Raw genomic sequence first — 15,676 nt, forward strand, 5'->3', positions numbered from 1 at the left:
AGAACACCAGTTGTCTTTCTCATTCTCCTTATTCTCTGGAGACAGCCTTTCTTACTAAACCTACAGGTAGGCCAGCAGCAAGTCAGTCCTGTCTAGCTAGTTCTACTGGTTCTCCTGTCTCAGTCCCCCATAGTGCTAGTATTACAGATATGCATGGTCACCCCAGCTTTTTACCTAGGTGCTGTGGATTTGAACTTGGGTCCTCATCACTGCTCAGAAAGCATTCTTACCCATTGTAAAGTCTCCCAAGCCCTCAGCTTTATTTTTTTTTTTTTTTCGAAACAGTATCTCTCAGTGAACTTAGCAATTTAGCCAGCTAAGCTGGTTCCAGGGATCTCTGCCTCCCCAGCACTGGGATTACAGACATGCATAGCGACAATACCTACCATTTTTATATGGGTGCTGAGTATCTGAATTCAGGAATTTACTTCACTGAGTCATTGTCCCAGTTCTCAGTGGTAGACTTTGACAGAAGGTTCTATGTACAAATCACAGTTTGTTCTTGCATTCATTGCCAGGAAAGTTAAACTGAACTAAGTGTCCACGGTTCCTTTCTCCACCGCCACTCTCACCACCCACTCTGTGGACTCAAATACCAGACTGCATTGCCAATGATTATTAAGTATTTAGTATTTTTTACTAGCCTTTAACCCATTATTAAAAACAATTGTTGACATCTTTATCCTCCACCCTCTACTTCCCAAGTACTGGAGTTGTAGGTAAGTGCTGTCACACCTGGGATCAAGAATTATTTATAAATTGATAATAGCTGTATGTTCTAAGGGCCCCAATCCAATTAATGTAAGATCTTTCTTTAACTCAGTAATACTTTTCTTTAAGAAACTGTTATGCAGAAGGATCACATATGCATGGAGTCTGAGGCAGTCTAGGCAATATGGAGAGAGCTTCATTCCAAAAGAGGAAGGGAGAGAAATGATTTGCATGTTACTTGTATTCATCACCTTTCATGGCAGCACAAATACTTCCCTGCCCTTTAAAACTATATTTTCCATGTCATTCTTTTTTCCCCATTCTATAAAGAGTATGCTTAGTGAAAACATTATCCTATTTTGGTACAGTTTAATGACTTTTACATTACAATCTTCTTGATTTTATTTTGGCTTGATGTCTGTCTGTGTATGCTATGATAATATCCATCACAAGTTGTGGTGTAGGAGAATTTTAATAGTCTATTGACATATAGGACATTTCTGGCTCTACTTCTTTTACTTCAAGAAGTTTAAAGGAAGTCCCACCCCCCAAGAAAGCATACCTTCAGTTTCTGTTGTAACCATTAAAGGTGTGGTAGCAATTTGTGCTGCCCCAAGATCTGGCAGTTTTCCTTTGTATGGATCAACAGGATATAACTTATTTTTTCTGTGTGGTTTTCAGCTAACACAAGATAAAGTAGGGTCAGAAAGGGATGGATGAAGAAGCTAGTCCTTCCTGCATTATCCATCTTATTTTGCAAAACCCAGTTTGCTATGCTGTCACTTACTGCTAAAATGATAATGGCTGATAGAGGTAAATATTTTGGAGAAAAACAAACCTAGGTTGAACACAACTGAACTTAGAATACAGAAACCAAGGTGTAAGTAGAAAATATGACTATTCTAGATTGCATATTTAGTTGGCAATAAAACCAGGTATCTTGATCTTTAGAGGAAAACTAAAACAATTGAAATGGATGAGTTTTTCATTTTTATTCATCTGACATTATTTGTTCTTCTCTTAGTATATCCAAGATTTCTGTGTGAATATTTAATGCATATATAATTATGTTAATATATAATACTATATGTTTATATGTTAATATATATAACACTAAGTGCCTTACCTTTTCTCTATCAATAAAGCCATTATATATAATACTTCTTGTAGAATTAGCTTGCTCAGATTTGTCAAATCTTGAAAAAAAAAGTCAAAGAAATATTTAGAAGGTGAGAAAAGAGGAAGAAAGTTATTTTTGAATGAAGAAGTGATCTTCAAAGGCCACCCCATTACCCCTTCCTTTATTGCCAAAGTGGTGTAGATTATCATGAATCTCCCAAAAGGGCACTTAGTAGACTCCAGAAAAGAAGCCAGACCAGGGACTGTTTCTAATGAATGAATCTGGTGGCCAATTTCTTTTTCTTGAAAGATGAACATTCATTCTCAAAAACAACATTCAAGAGTCTAAAATTAACAACACAGAACTAATGCAGGCAAACTTTGTACCTTGCATGATTTACACACTAAAGAGCTTGTGAGGGATGTTGACTTGATTTGTCATTTCAATACATTGCTTAGTCACTAGCCGTCCTGGACAAAGAAAGCAATGCATGGTATGAATTAGTTTCTCATTCTGAATCCAACTGTGTAAACATAAGGCACTCAATGCCGCACAATTTAGCAACTACAAAATTAAACATCTGCTACCTTTAATAATCAGGCTAAGATCTTGTCTAGAAGCACACTAGATGTTTAATTTTCATGTTGTTTTTTTTTCCTTTGTGTGTTTTTGCATGTTGAGCCATTTATCTAGACTACTTGAGTGTATTCTCTCTCCCCTTTGTTCATGGCTTCATTGCCACTTATCTTTTCAGACTAAATACTGACCATGGACGTCCTTTCCCCAGACTCTTCCTTCACTCCTTCAGGAAGTCCCCATCTTCTAAGGACTCTCAGACTGACATTCTTTTTTTTTTTTTTTTTTTGGTTTTTCGAGACAGGGTTTCTCTGCGTAGCTTTGCGCCTTTCCTGGAGCTCACTTGGTAGCCCAGGCTGGCCTCGAACTCACGGAGATCCGCCTGGCTCTGCCTCCCGAGTGCTGGGATTAAAGGCCGGCCCAGACTGACATTCTTATACCATAATCCTGAGTATCTCCTTATTACACTTCTTGGCTCTCATGCTGGGCCCAAGCCTCTAAGAAGCTGATTTTTAGGTCTGATGTCAACATTGCCCACTGCTTGTTCTTAGCATCACTACTCACCACGTTTGGCAGCACTGTGTTCAGTGTTTTCAGAATATGGAAGACAATCCAGACTTATTAGAATGAATAAATAAATGAATGAATGAATGAGCAAATGACGTTATGAGTTAATAAGCTTTACTGCACCACTTGCTGCTCCTTGGTTCAATTCGGGAAGTAGTGAAAGAAAGAATTCACAGACCCTCAGCGAGCCTTTCAATAAAGGCGTTCTGAGTGATTATTGCCGGCACACTCAAGCCTTGTTACACGCTGCTCTTTTTCTCAAATAATCACTTAGTGGCCTTTTGGCTGAGCCTGCTGCTCCTTCAAGGGCATTCTTTGGCAAGAGCAGAAACAAATTCTTGCCAAAACCTTCCTGCTGGAAAATAAGGAGGAGCCAAAGGGAGAGCTGTGGTTTGGGGGTTGCAATTTTAAAGCCAATTTCCGTAAAGAATGAGGCTTAAACCTTTACTTCGATATTAGCTCAGTGGGAAAACACTTTTTCCTTTGCAAAGTCTGTGAGAATTCATTCAAGTTCAACATGTTCAAAAAGTATATGCAAACAAAGAAGAATCCATAACATTATTAATGGAACTTGTTTTAAATTGTTTCAGTTTTGTTCTATTTAAAATGGAGACAAAGTTATTCTGACTTCATAGTATGACAATGCATATGAGAATACCCTGAGCTATATTACAAAAATGTGAGTTTTTGTGAGTTATAGAATCTATAACTAGTGAGTTGAAAATAAATCTTTGTTGTCTTTCTGAAATTCAGATTTTAGACAAAGAGACATTAATTTTTCAATACTGTTCTCTATATACACCCCCATATAAATGTGTTCAGATAAATCCTACTATAGTGCTTTGTTTCTCAGGCTGGCTTTTTTCTGTTCTGGTAACTGAATCTTTGCTTTAAAATGAAGGTTGTTCTCATGAGGCACTTTGTATATTTGGATGCTGGCAAGTTGATAGGAATCTGTATTTAAAATGAATTGAATATGAACTAGAAACCAGCAACAGTGTCCTATTTGATATTGGAAGAAAAACTGACTGCTGTGGGCATTTTGTAAAGACTTCAGGCAGCAGTGGTTACATTTTAGTCTTTCTAAAGATTCCTTCTAAGGAATACATGCCACGTTGCCAAGGCAATTTCCCTACGTAGAGTGCTTTCTGTTTTTCAGTCCAGTATTTAAAGCAATCAGGCACATTACTCAGGGAACATTTCTATTCCGTTGATTAATAGTTTCAAGTAGCCTGAAAGTCTTTACCATGAACTGCTATCCAAATGCCCTTCATTAACTGTAACAATCAAGAGATGTTAAGCAGTCCCTAGCCTTCCTGCCTGGAATAGGGCAGCAGATTTTGCTGAGGACAATACCAGGAATAGTCAGCAACGTATAAAGGAAAATTTCTTTAAAGCAAGACTTGGAAAGAATGGATTCTTGTGGGTTTGAAATGGGTTTTCTCTTTTGGTTTTAAGATGCTCAAATTCCAAAGCAGCAATTGGGTTAAGCAGCCCTTGGTGAAGTGTGATTCATAATTCAAGTAAAGGGGAGGCCTCTTCATTCCCCAGACCCAAGGAAGAAATTGCACACACATACACTGACTGTGAATCTTTATAAGCCTCTTGGTTTCAGAGAAAATTGACAAGCTGTCCTCCAGAAGCCTTTCAGATTAAATGTGTGCTTTGAAAGTAGGAACATTTATCTGTCAGCTTTTGTGAGCCAAGGCATCTAGACAAGCATCATGATGGCAAGTGCAGTGAAGACAGCCCAGCTCTGTGTTCACCAGTGTCAATAAGAAAAATGCTATCACTCTAACATATTTACATGGGAGTGTCTGTATGAAGTTTAATTTATGATAATGCATAACACTTCATGTAGAGTTATATAAATATATAATGCATTCTGTACTTTAACCTAAAATGTAACTTGGCAAAAATCATTAAATATAGTTTTTGAGGAACACAATAAATATCTTTATGATTACCATGACTATGTGGTTACATGGTTGAGCATAAGTCATAACTAATAACTGACTGATATTTAAATATTTTTAAAGAAATTTCTTGACAACCTATTTTCCTACTTACAGCTTTGCACTCAGTCAGTAGTTTTTTAGCTACCATTCACTTACTTAAGCTTATTTAATTCTGTTTCAGTAATAGCATTCCTACCTTAATGCATGTTCAGCATTACATTGTGACTTTAGCGATGCTATTAATATTTCTGAACATCTACATATACTGCGTAGACTCCAGTCTTCATTTTAATTGTATTTAGAGCTTGCAAATCAAACTGGCAATTTAGGTAGGAACAGTGCCTTTATACATATTAACTTATTATACATTAGATTACCTAATACTGTAAGATCCTAGCACAGTCTCTAGGAAGCAGCATTTTACTTCTGGGATGTTACATTAAATAGTAATGTGCTTTTAGTTTCAAATTCTTCTTCTTTGCTGGTGTATAAGCAATCTTTTGTTGTTGAATATTAACCTTTTATCTTTAAGTTTTGCAATAGTCATTGAATTCTAGGAAGATTTGAGTTTTTTGGGGGGAGGGTTATACAGACTCTCATAGCGTATGTAGACAAGGTTGTTGTATTTCTTCATCTTAATCTGTGTACATTTGAGAGTCTTCTTTCATCTTATTACAATCTAGGGTTTCCATTATGATGTTGAAAAGTAGCACTGAGAAGAGACATTTTTGTCCTATTCCTAGTCGTGTGTGTGTGTGTGTGTGTGTGTGTGTGTGTGTGTGTGTGTGTGTGTGTATGCATGTATATACACATGCACATGGAGGGTAAAGGTCAAATGCAACTGTTGTTCATCAGGGGCCACACCTGTGGTGGTTTTTGAGACAGGGTCTCTCACTGGGTCAGAGGCTTCTGCTAAGATGACTGGGCAGTGAGTTCTAAGGAGCCACCTGTCTCTGCCTCCCCAGTGCTAGGATTAGTGCACACACATACCAGCATGCTTGGGTTTTGCATGACTATTATATTATTTAAAGTGTGGTTTTGACTGTTTTATACATGTACACATTGTGTTCTCATTATTCACACCTCCCAGCTTCTCCTTCTCGTTTTGGCCAAACACCATATTCCCTACAAGTCTCTTTCCAATATACATATCTCTGTGCTTATTTTGTGACAGGTTGATTTTAACCAGAGCCACCTGCGTGCCCATAGGTTTGACACTATCCATTGGAGCATGGGGTGCTTAGCAGCAGGTACACAACTGAGTACAGCGAAGACCTTCCCAGAACCTATCAGTAGACAGCAATTCAGCAGGGAGAGGCAATGCCTCCTGAGTCCCTCTTCCAGTCATGACTGTTGACAGGGATCATTTTAAGCAAGTCCAGGTGCAGATAACCAGAGCATTATCTGTGAGTTCATGGTTCCCATGAATGGGCATGCCTGATGGCATTTCACAGCCTTCTTCCCTATCTTCAGGTTCTAATTTGGTTTTTGTTGTTGTTGTGATTAATGTCATAACCAAAAGGCACTGGTGAAGAAATGGGTGTATTTGATCTTATACTTTCAGGTCACAATTAATCATTGAGAGGAGTCAGAACAGGAAGCCAAGGTAGGAGTTCGAAGCAGAAATGAAGGAGGAGTGCTGCTTACTGGATCACACTCAGCTAACTTTTTAATACAGCCCCAGGCTTATCTGATTAGGGTGACTGCACCCACAAACGACTAGGCCCTCAATTAGATCATCAGTCAAGAAAATACTGCACAAACATGACCATAGGCCAAATTGATCTAGAAAATTCCTCAATTGAAGTTCCCTCTTTCCAGAAGACTCTAGCTTGTGTTTAATTGACAACAAAGATGACCAAGAACACTTCAGGCTCTTTCTTTCTTTCTACTTCCTTTTCTCTGGATTTTCATGAGCCCTAAAGGAGCTCTTGTTTAGGGTTTAACATCAACTTACTCTTGAACACCAATGAGCCTCTAAATTCATTGCAAAGAGAGGATCTGATTAAGTTTTCAAAGAGCACTTATCTATGGGTATAAACAAACATATTTAGAGGACAATTTGACGCTTTGTGAAGTTAAACAACAGTAGTAAGTTTGCCCCTCAGACTAGCAGAGAGCCTTTCACTCTCCCTGCCATGCATTGTTGACTGGGTTTATAGTATCAGGCATTGATTCCTTGCTATAAAGCAAGCCTCAAATCCAATCAGAAAGTAGTTATCTAGCCCCCCTAACAGTAGTACATTATTGCACAAGTGGATACACATTACCTGAAGGTTGGTATTGTAATTTATAGAATGCACAGCTAGGTAAGCCTGGCTTTTTATCTGGATGCTAGAGATAAAAGTCAGGTCCTCATATGTACATGATAAGCATTTAACTGACTGACCAATCTCCCCATTCTTTAGTTGTTTCTAGTCTTAAAAAGAGGTTTCAAGTTTTCACCCTTATAAATAATTTTACCTATAAGATTTTTGTAGTTTTTTTTTAATCATCTTCAGGAATTTATTTTCTCTTCAGTTTTATAAAAGTTTTAATCAAAAATGATAATAAATCTGCCAAATACATTTTCTGCAGTTTTGGAATGATCATATTGTATTTTTTCCTTCTGTAGTCTTCCAGTGAGATATACAGCATTAAGTAGTATTCAGTTGTTGAACTTGACTAAATCCTGGTATAGAATTCTTTATATGTATTACTGAATTCAAGTTGTTAGTATTTAATAAGGATTTTTTAAATCTATAATCAATCTATGAGAGAGACTGGTCTATTGTGGCCTTTTCTTGTAATGTCTTTTGATATAATGATGACTCCTTTGGATGACTTACCAAGTAATCCCTCTGATTGTATCTTCTTGACAAGATTATATGGAATGAATGTAAACTATTCTTAATTATTAACATTCATGTTCTCTTATTTACTCTATTTTCCCTTTTATTGAACTGTATATTCTTTTTGCACATAATATATCCTGATTATGGTTCCTCTCCCTCAGTGCCTCCAAGCCACCTCCCACCTTCCCCTTTCTGTCTCTCATTGGAAAAGAACAGGCTTCTAAGAGATAATAATAAAAATATAGCAAAATAAAATACAATAACATAAAACAAAAGCTATCACATCAGAGCTGGAGGAGGTAAACAAACAGAAGTAAAAGAGCCTAAGAGCAGGCACACAAATTAGCGACTACTCATTTTCACACTAACAAATCCCATAAGAACACTACTATTTACTCTATTTTTACATAGATAAAACATTACTAAATTGTCTATTCTGTTTTATTTGAATTATAACACATACTTTTTTTTATGAACTCTACCCCTTTCATCTAGATCAGTGGTTCTCAATTTGTGGGTCGCAACCCTTTGGGGGTCACATACCAGATATCCCCCATATGAAATATTTACATTACAATTCATTACAGTAGCAAAATTATAGTTATAAAATAACAAAAATAATTTTATGGTTGGGAGTCACCACAACATGAGGAACTGTATTAACAGGCTGCAGCCTTAGGAAGGTTGAGAACCACTTATTTAAGTCATCAAATTTGTCTACATAGAAATATTCATAATATCTTTTTATGATACTTTTGGTTTCCATGATATTTACAGTACGGTTCCCTTTCTCATTTAGAATATTCGTGATTTCTCACATATTTTCTTAGCTTGACTAGAGGCTGTCAACTTTATTGATCTTTATAAAAAAGTAGCCTTGGAGTTGGTTATTTTTCTCCATTGGTTTCCTAGGTTTGATGTCTTTGTTTCTGCTGTGTGTTTTTGTACTCCTTTTCTTCTGCTTACCTTAAATTTAATCTCATTTTTTTTCTGTGTTCCAATGGCAGAAACTTAAGGCAATGGCCTCAGAAACTTAACACTTTATAATACGTTCATTTAATGCTATCAATTTTGTTTGAAGTGCTGCTTTCGCTGTGGCGTTTGATTTGGTAGATTCTATTTTCAATTTCATTTCAGCTCAAGATATTTTAAATTATATTTTAAGTTGTATTCTGTGACCCATATGGCATTTGGAAGTATGTTCTTATTTATTTCTAACCCATCATTCTTTTACTGATTTCTTACCTTCTAATGCCATCGTGGTCTGAAAGCAGATATTGCATGATTTCTATTTATACTTCTTAAAATGTTGATTATAGCCTGCAGTGTGGGTTTTTTTTCATAGTAAGTAATACATGTGAGTTTGAGATTTTTTTTTAAATCAATGTTGAATTATACTTTCTAATGTAGCTGGAAGATCTCTCAGGTCCTACCCAGCCCCGAGGTCCCTCAGCCACTTATAAAATAATAATTCAGAGGCTTAATAATAATTACCAATTGCATGGCCTATGACAGGATTCTTGGTAGCTAGCTCTTATAACTTAACCTATTTCTATTAATCTATAAGTTACCACGTGGCTGTGGCATTACAGGTCTGCTGGCATCTTGCTGCTCCTTTGGTGGTGGCCGACTTCACCCTTCTTCTCTCCATGTATCTGCTTGGGTTTCCTGCCAGCCTCTAAGGTGCCTTGTCATAGGCCAATGCAGCTTTATTTATCAACCAGTCAGAGCAACACATATTCACAGCATACAAAAAGACATCCCACAGCATCTTAATTCTATGGCGTTGAGTCTGTCTATTTCTGATAAAGGTGTTTAAATTTCTGACTTCTATAGTGGGTTCATTTTTTTTATAATTCTACCATTTAAAATTATTTTTCAGTTGGTGAACAAAGAATTGGTTTTTTTTATATACAAATGCATCATAATTGATTTTTCACTTCCCCCCTCCCTTTTCTGCTCTGCTCTGGTCTTCCTAGTCCTTACATCAATCTAAATAGTTACTACTTAGATATTTCATGCATTCCATTGCCCCCAGGTGTTTAACTTTCATTTAAGATCTCTTCCTCCTATGGTCCATTTTCTAGTATTAGCTCTCTCTATATGAAAATTTGTTATAAATTTACTAATAGAACTGCCTTATCTCTATAACAAGGGTTCTGGTAAGTTGTGCTTTCATTTCATTTGATTCTAGGAATATGTTAATTTCATCTCTGATTTCTTCAATGACAGCTTGTTGTTCACGTGTGTATTGTTCATTTCCTATATATTCATGCACTTTTTGTAGTTCTCTTGCTTTTGTTGTCTAGTTATATGCTGATGTGGCATAATAATATATACAAGAATATTTTGATATTTTGCATTTCTTTTTTAAATTTTATTTTATAATTTAATTTTATTTTAAATATCAGCCACGAATTCTCCCCCCTGCCCCCCCTTCCCCCAGCCCATCCCCCATTCCCATCTCCTCCAGGGCATACACTCCCCTTAGGATTGAGTTCAACTTGGTAGACCAAGGTTGGAAAAAGCGCAGGGACAAATAGCCAAATGAATGGAATCACATGAACTATGAACCAACAGCTGAGGAGCCCCCAACTGGATCAGGCCCTCTGGATATTTTGCATTTCTTAAGACTTTGTTTACATCACAGAATGTGATTTTAGAGAAGGTCTCATGGTCCACTGAAAAGAAGAGACACTTAATATCTGTTTGATAGTACATTATGAATGTGTTCTTTAAGGCCGTTTACTCTACAGTGTAATTTAACTCTGAAGTTTCTTTGATGATTTCAATTCAGATGAGTCCAGTATTGAGGTCACTAACTACTATTGTATCAGGACCTATGGGACTTTTTATGCCCATTAGTGTTTATTTTATAAGGCTGAAAGATCCAATATTTCATGAAGATATATTTACAATTGCTATCTTAGTAAATCGCTCTTGTTTTGTAAATGTCTTTATTTGTTCTGACTAGCTTTTGTTTGAAGTCTAGTTTGTCAGTCATCATTAACTACATATGTCTTTATATTTTCAGTTGACTTCTTGTAGGCAACATATAGTCGTGTCTTCTGTTTCAATTCACTCTGACCACCTATTCTTGAAAGTACTGATATCTTTAACATTTAAAGGGATACTCATATAGCTGGATAAGTAGGAACCAAATTTGTTTCTAGTTATAAAATTATTTTTCTTCCTTTTCGCTATTTGAGTGTTTCACACCTTTTCTGTCTTTTTTAAAATTTATTGAGTATAATATATTATTCTATTTTGTCTCTTTTATTAACATAGCAACATCATTTCTTTCAGATTGTCAGTTTATACTGCCATGGTTTATACTCCACGTGTATTATCAACTCAGCTTTCAACTCACACTATACCATTCTTCAAGTATTGCAAATGTTATAAGAACAAGTTCTTTCCAATTCCTCTTCTAGTTTCATTAATGCTCCTCTTTGCACTTACTCATAAACCATACACAATAAGTTAATTGTTACTATTATTGCTAACAATTCATTTGTTAAGAATAAAAAAGGTTTATCTTTGCTGTTTCATGTTCTAGTGCTCTTCTTTTTTATGTAGACTCGAGTTTCTAGGTTTCCTTCTCTGTAAAAACAAAACAAAACTCATTTTAAATGGGTGGTTGTTTTTTTTTTTTTTACATTGACTCTTACTGGCAATTATAATTTCTGAATTTATTTTTCAGGGAACTTTTCATTTCCTCTTCCACTTTTTAATAATGAAATTGTAATTTTCTAGGTAAGTTTTTTTTAGTACCTTAGAGTTTATCATTTTTCTCTCTCATCACTGGCATGGTTCCCGAGAAGTCAGGTAGATTTTTCATGTTTGTTTCTTGATTATTAAAGGGCCAATACAGCTTTCTTTTAACTTCTTTATTATTTTTCCTAAGCTTGGCATGGTATAATTCTATAATACTTGTACGTGGAAGATTGGAGAGTAACCATGAGTTCAAAAGTATCCTGGAATATAGAATTCACTATGTGAATTCTAAGCCAGCTTGGGATATAAAACAAGAATCTGTCTCCAAAGAAAATGGAAAGAATTTTTTCCTTATGTTTTATTTTTCTGAATTGTATATATTTTAAACCTGGATGTTAGCTATTAGGTTTTAATAACTGTTTTATGTTTTATATTTATCCTGCTTGGAGTTCTCTCTGGTTCTTAGAGCTGAGGTTTCATTTAGGAGAAATTTTCAATCATTTTTCTTCAAATGTTGTTTCTAGATCTCTTTTATCCCTTCCTATAGAGTAATTATTTTGTTTGTTTTATGCCTTTTGTTGTCATTGCTGTGATTTCTTCCATTGTCCCACAGTTCTTGGGTAATTCTGATTTGTCCTTTTTTCTGTCCAATCTGCAGATGCTTTTGATCATCTGTTCAATTGCATGCCTGGGTTTGATGCATGGCATTGGCCTCACTACCAGTAGTGTATAGCTACAGATCGCTGAGGATGTTTTCAAGCTTACTAGGTTGCTTATATAATAGGACTACTATCTTCTGCCAATGGAATCAGCTGAATATAGATGGTTGTTTGTAGCTGGAAGTTTCCTGCCTGATCTTGGGCTCTGTCTGGTCTTGTGTCCTGCTGGGTCATGGGGCTCTGCAGTCTTGCAGCCACTTATAAAATAATTACTCAGAGACTTATATTATTTACAAACTGTATGGTCTATGGCTCAGGCTTCTTGCTAGATATCTCTTATAACTTAACCTATTTCTATTCATCTATATTTCACCATGTGTTCTGTGGCTTTACCTGTGTGCCATTACTTGCTGCTTCCTGGATGGCAGGATGGCATCTCTCTGCCTCTTCTTTCTCTTCCTGTCTATCTCTTGAATGTCCTGCCACCCACTAAGCTGCCTTGTCATAGGCCAAATGGCTTTATTTGTCAACCAATCAGAGCAACACATATTCACAGTATACAGAAAGACATCCCACAGCACTTTTTCCTTTTCTGTCTAATCAAAAGAAAAGGTTTTAACTTTAACATAGTAAAATTACATATAATAGAACAATTATCAAGCAAGAATTACAGTTACAATATCTAGTCTGTATTTTGCAAAATTAAAGAAAATATTTTATCTATCCTCTATTTGCAAGTCTAAGGTTTCATATCTAGTTTATCTTTTATCATAACTAAGGAAAATTACAACTATCTAGCCTTCAACTACATCAAAAACCTCAGAAGGATATAATATTACCTAAGTAAATAGGAAGTGCATTGTAAGTAACTTCCAAAATTCTGGAAATGACAAAGACAGCTGCCTCCCTGGACAGTCATGCAAAGTTCCTCTGTAACATTGGGGCATCCATCTTCAGCCTATAGACCTAGAGTCTCTCATTTGCTTCTCCCTGTGTCCTGCAGAATATCTGGCAGTCTCTTCTGTGAAGTAGGAACCTGAAAGACCATTTCACCTTGCAAAGTTCAGTGGTCACCGTCCTATAGTTCCTGCATGTCCAGTTTATATAACATTATCAGCAGTCCAGGCAAGAGCAGTTTCTTGCCCAAATGACTAATTTTTGCCATAAAGAAAGCAAACTTCATATAAAGTGTCTTTGATAGCCATTTTCCTCTTTGAAGTAGTAGATTGGTGCTGCCAGGAGCAGATGTGTCTCATTGCTCAGAAAAGTCTAAATTCTAAAAACATTTTAAATGCCATATTCTGTAGATCTTTGAAGTATCTGAAGATTATCTACCTAATTTAAATGTATCTATGTATATCTAAAAAACTTAATATGACTATAAATTTGATTATCATCAATGACTAATTATTAATCTATATCCTTAACTATACATTATAATTTCAAATGAGTTACACAAACATACCTTAAACAATAGTAGAAATATCCATACAGTATAATATAACTTTAAATTTAACTTTAAATTTGTGTCAATAAACTAACATCCATAGCAATATAATACATTTCAAACAAGATGTTGTTCTTTAAAAGTAGATTCAATAATCTATCCTTTTATTCTATCATAGCTATATCCTATATTTCTATTTCAGATCTTTTCAAATGCAAACAGTTTACATTCTACTGGAGATTGTTTTCTGAGGGGGGTCCTTGTGTCTTTTCTGCATACATGCAGGGTCTCACAGAGTCAGGTTTGTGTTGGTGGTGAGATCCTTCTGTCTCCTGTGTATTAGCACAAACTTGCACATGCTTCCAACCTTCTAATGGGATAGAGATATGTAAACACTTTCAAGAACAGCATGTATCCCAGATTCCCCAGATTCCCCTGTTAAACGTATATTCAGTCTGGACAGTATGTTGATTTCACCAACCATTATTATCACCTTAGGCCACTTCAATTTTCTCTTCCTTGATTGTTTGCCACTGACTGGAATGACTATTGTTTCCAGCAGCTGAGCATGAGTTTATTTCCGTGTTCTCCAAATGAAGCCAGGCCCCTCTGGCAGTAAAGCTGAGCATTCACTGCTTTTCCTATCCTGATAGACACATTGTACCTCCACAACTTTTTATTGGAGGGTGGGGGTAGCTTCAGAGGGAGCTGTGCATAGGAGCACCCCAGGCTAGAACAGAGCCAGTTTCTACTGTTGTTAATGGAGGCTCAGTAGTTTCTCTGGAACCTTTTGTATTTGGTCAGTATTCAGAGTATAGAAATGGCTATTTTTGACAATAGTATCCAGTTTTTATATTTCACTTTTGAGAAATATAACCAAGCTAACTACTCATTTATTAACCTACAACAATGAATGGTATAATAATGAAACTTACAATGTGCCCATTTATTGTTCCAAGTATTTTATTACTTCATCTAACTTATACCAAATAATGAACTCATTGGGTATTTATAACTCTGTGAGATTATCATTTACAGATACAGAAAAGGGGCAGATGTCTCGTGTGGTGTGGTGTGGTGTGTGTGTGTGTGTGTGTGTGTGTGTGTGTGTGTGTGTGTAATTGTATATGGATGATTGTGTGTAAGAGCATTAGGAATGGAAAGATGGGTTTACAAATAGGAGAAGAATCATGGAAGATTTTCTGGAGGAATAAATACAATTTATATGTACTGTGGTGGTATTGTGTTCCCCAAAATATTGTGCACCCTAATAAACTTATCTGGGCTCAAGGCAAAGAACAGCTACTAGATAGAGAGGCTAGAAAATGGTGGCACTCACACCTTTAATCCTAGCATTCCAGAGGCAGAAATCCCTCTGGATCTCTGTGAGTTTAAGGCCACATTGGAAACAGCCAGGCCTTTAATCCCAAGAAGTGAGCCTTTAATCCCAGGGAGTGATGTCAGATAGCAGAAAAATATATAAGGCATGAAGACCAAGAACTAGGAGCATTTGGCTGGTTAAGCTTTCAGGCTTTTGAGCAGCATTTCAGCTGGGATTCATTCTGGATGAGGACTCAGAGCATCCAGTCTAAGGAAACAGGATCAGCTGAGGAATTGGCAAGGTAAGGTAGCTGTGGCTTGTTCTGTTTCTCTGATCCTCCAGCATTCACACAATAACTGGCCTCAGGTTTGATTTTATTAATAAGACCATCTAAGATTCCTGCTACAATGTAGAAACAAGGACATTCTAAGTACAGGATCATTAAGAAATAAACAACAATATCATGAAAACATAATTTCCTTTATCATTTCTCACGACCCTACTGTCTACCTTTGATCTTTGTTATTTCTGTAGAAAATTTGTATCTCATTGAGTTGGTGGCTACTTACCCATGTTTAAGGCATTTCTATAATATATTTACTATAATGTAACTGAGAATTCATGTTGAATGAGGAGAATGGGGTGGGTGGACAGCAATGACACATGGTTATTGTGTCCTGTGGTTAATGACACATTTTTGAGCTCACTTATCACCTTCCAAGGTAGCCTAGTCAACAAATAATTAAAAGTTCACAAAGATGACTGG

General features: G+C 36.2%; 1 protein-coding gene across 22 annotated transcripts in view; it reads left to right on the forward strand.

The window, feature by feature from the left end:
• The window catches only part of Dlg2 (discs large MAGUK scaffold protein 2), a 1,859,766-nt gene that overhangs the window by 1,226,459 nt on the left and 617,631 nt on the right, over positions 1 to 15,676 (forward strand). The window lies entirely within an intron of this gene.

The sequence above is a fragment of the Peromyscus maniculatus genome, chromosome 1 (assembly GCF_049852395.1).
Source record: "Peromyscus maniculatus bairdii isolate BWxNUB_F1_BW_parent chromosome 1, HU_Pman_BW_mat_3.1, whole genome shotgun sequence".
NCBI lineage: Eukaryota > Metazoa > Chordata > Mammalia > Rodentia > Cricetidae > Peromyscus > Peromyscus maniculatus.